Consider the following 3,490-nt stretch of genomic DNA (forward strand, 5'->3'; position numbering starts at 1 on the left):
GGGGGGGGGGGGGGGGGGGGGGGGGGGGGGGGGGGGGGGGGGGGGGGGGGGGGGGGGGGGGGGGGGACTGAGGGCTGGTGTGGAATAAATGATGCTGTCCAAACTGTTTTAAATTTACATAATAAATTAATAGCATGTGTGTGAGGACGAGAGAGAGAGGGAGAGACGCTGGGTTGGTTAATTTCTATGCACGACTAAAATAGCCTCCTTCTCATTTGGATGTTGGGGATGAATCTGCTCCTATTCTGAAGTCAATGGTCTTTATATTTCCGTTTATCTCTGCTCACTGTGTCAGATAAAATCACGTAGCGTGTGATTTATAATGATCTGTCTCTATTAAGTCTTGATTAAACATTTTAAAAACCTGCAATTGACACTGGCGACTGATAAAAGTTTGTCATTCACTCAGCTCCAGGGGCGGAGCAGGAGGTCCCAGGCGGACGGCCTGGGGGCTGGGCAGGTGAGCAGAGCAGGTCTGGAGGGCAACCAGGAATGCAGGGCCGAAGAGCGAAGCAGTACCGGAGGACAGCCGGGAAGATGACCTGGAAGCCGGCGGCATAGGTGGAGGCCAGCGATGAGGATGGAGAGTAGAAGCAGAGACCGGCGGCTGGAGAGCAGAGCAGGAAGCCAGTGAAGAGTTTGAGGTTATGTGGCGCTGCGGGGCAGAGAGGATGGCAGGCAGGGATGCAGGATGGAGGCTACTGGGCCAGAGTGAGGGCTGGTGGCTATCAAGCTGCAGGTTAGCTGACTGGCTGAAGACTGGCAGACATGGAACATTAATGTCACACAGTCTTTTAAGATGTGATCCTGCAAAAAGCTGCAATGCATTTCCAAGATTTTTGTACAAAACCCTGCCAGTGATCGGGCCTGAAAAGCTGCAGGTAGGTGGTGAATGAGATTTAACTCACATCCAGAAGAAGCATGAAAATCCACAGCAGAGTGGGATTACATATATTGATGGGCTTATCTTCTGCTAACACCTGCATGTTTGTCTCCTTTGTGTGGACTAATTCACCGTATCATTAGATGTCCAGGTTTCCCACAACACTGCGTCCTCTGCTCCTGGATGTTTGCATCTCTGTCAGGGATGTAGAGGGAAAGAAAATGGAGTCAGTTTTGTGTCGATTTCCGTTCTCTTCTCCCATTTCAAACCACATCATTCCTTTTGTTTTGATGCTGCATGTTGTGAAAACTCTATTGGAGCAGTCGGCTCTTCCCTTCGTCTTCAGGTTCTGTTGTTTCATTAGAAAATAAGATGAATGCACTTAATGAAAAACAACAGGGGAAACAGTGGTGGGTTCGGGGATAAAGTCACACAAAAAGCAGCTCTAACAGCTCCGGGGTCGGTCCAGTTCCCATAAGTGCTTTTGGTCACTAACACCTCTGAATCAAATGAAATAGTCAGTTAATACATGGACTGGTGGTCTGGCAAAGATAAGGCTCACGGTAGAAACAGAGGGAATTATGATTCATAACAAGATTCATGAGGTCTTTAATTTACTTTTTCCGTACTTACTAACTTTACTTGCTAACTTTTCTCCCTGTACTGTGAGGTTTTAAGATCAAGGCGCCATCTGGTGCTTGTGATTCTGGCGCTTCAATGAGCACAAATGGACTTAAAAGTTCACTTTTACAGGCCAAGAGTATCTCTGTCTGTTTTTCACAGTGTGTTGGCAGTTTAAAACCTGCTTCACTTTATGCTGCCTTATATTAATGTCTGTATGAATTACTGATTTATCTCAGACCTTGTCTTTTCTTCACTCAGCCTTCGACTTCCCCTCCCGTGTTATCTGCAACTGTTGGTGTTCAGCAGACAGAGGCAGAACGAGGCTCTCTAGACACAAGGACACCTGCCCAGGGTTAGAATATGTTTAAGAATCTCCATCTGAACTTCATCCAGTATCTCTAAGCCTGTCATACTCAGAGGTACATTTGCAAACTGAATATCGCAATAAACTGGCTTTTTGTGAATTCATCTTTAAAGTGCCACCCACGGTCACAGATGGCAGCGTTTCCTTATAGCAGGAGACGGCACCACAGGAGCTGGAATTTGATCATGAAGGTCTCAGCTTTCAAGAACCCATTTTTGACCACATACTGTCCGTGTGACGCAGGTTGAGATGCATCATTTAAAAGTAAGAGTTATTAGAAATCAGATTGTTTTTTGTGATTCAACCAGAAGGTATTTTTTCTGCTGTGTTTTTTTTTTTTAAACTGATGTGAACAAACTTTTAACACCAGAAAATATTAATAATGCAGGTTTAGTCCAGTGTTGGTTTCAGTCAATGTGGTAGTGACGGCATGTTCCAGAGTTTATCATACATCTGTAAGATTCAAAGGAACTGGACTGAAGGAGAGCAGGTGTAGGAGGAGCTGTGCAGTAGTGGCACAGCTATAGATTAGTTTGGCCACAGAGCACAAGGAGAGTCCCCTATTCTCTGTGGCCAAACTAGTCCGTAGTTAACTGATATGTCTGTGTTGCCCTTTGGGATTGTACCCATACCAGATCTGACCCATTGTGTTCCTATATGAGCGTAAAGTTGCTTTGAAAAGACAAAAATATCTTTGAACTTTATTTATTACAGTAGGTGATGTTCTGTTGTAATGGTTGCAGGATGCTTGGTTTTTATTGTTTCTCTCTTTAAAGTATTGCACGTCTGGTATTAAAAGACTCAGTTGCCAACATCAGACTCAGTTACCTGACCTCCTGTCAGACCTATCAGTTATGTGTGCGTGACGTAACCACGTTTACCTTCTTGCTGACAGTCGCGTGGAGTCTAAGCCGTGGCGCTTTTACGCACGGAGTTGGTCCTGCTGCTCCGGAGCGCACAGCCGCTACGAGCCAGCAGAAGTTGGCTGCCAAAGTTGGATCAAGCGACCCATACGTAGTACGGGTTACGCCGGAAGCACTGGGACTGAACCTTTAAAATAAAAGCACCACATGCAGTTTCTCGTGTTGGCAAACTGAGGATCGTTTTATTTGTTGTTGGTTTTTTAAAAGGAGGATTTTTAGAAAGTATTCATGTATTTACTCATGTTTTATTTTTTCTGTTTGTGGCTCAATATTATTTTTTGTTTTCAGTATAAATGGCCTACGTGACTGTCTGCTTTTCACTTTTACAGTATAGTTTCAAATAGTGGAGTGATGTTATCAGCCACTTAATTTTTATTTTCCACAGTAGCAGTAACAAACAGCTGGACCGACCTGATTTCCACAGAGATGGGTTACTTTTTATTTGTTTCTCTCCAGTTTAGGCCGTTCTTGTCGAGCACCTGTGATTATTTTGAAAGAAGTGACCGGAAGAGACCCAAGTTAATCCCGCTCGGCTTGACTCTGCTCTCTGTCCAGCAAGGTCCCGCAACTGGCATGAGTTTAGGATCCCTGAGTGGAAAAAAGAGGGGGGAATGAACAACACGCCGCCAGGATTACGGTTGGTGTGTGGACTTCCATTTTATTTCACTTTGTCCAGTTTTGGCTTTGGAATTTGAA

The sequence above is a fragment of the Micropterus dolomieu genome, linkage group LG10, assembly GCF_021292245.1.
Source record: "Micropterus dolomieu isolate WLL.071019.BEF.003 ecotype Adirondacks linkage group LG10, ASM2129224v1, whole genome shotgun sequence".
NCBI classification, from domain to species: domain Eukaryota; kingdom Metazoa; phylum Chordata; class Actinopteri; order Centrarchiformes; family Centrarchidae; genus Micropterus; species Micropterus dolomieu.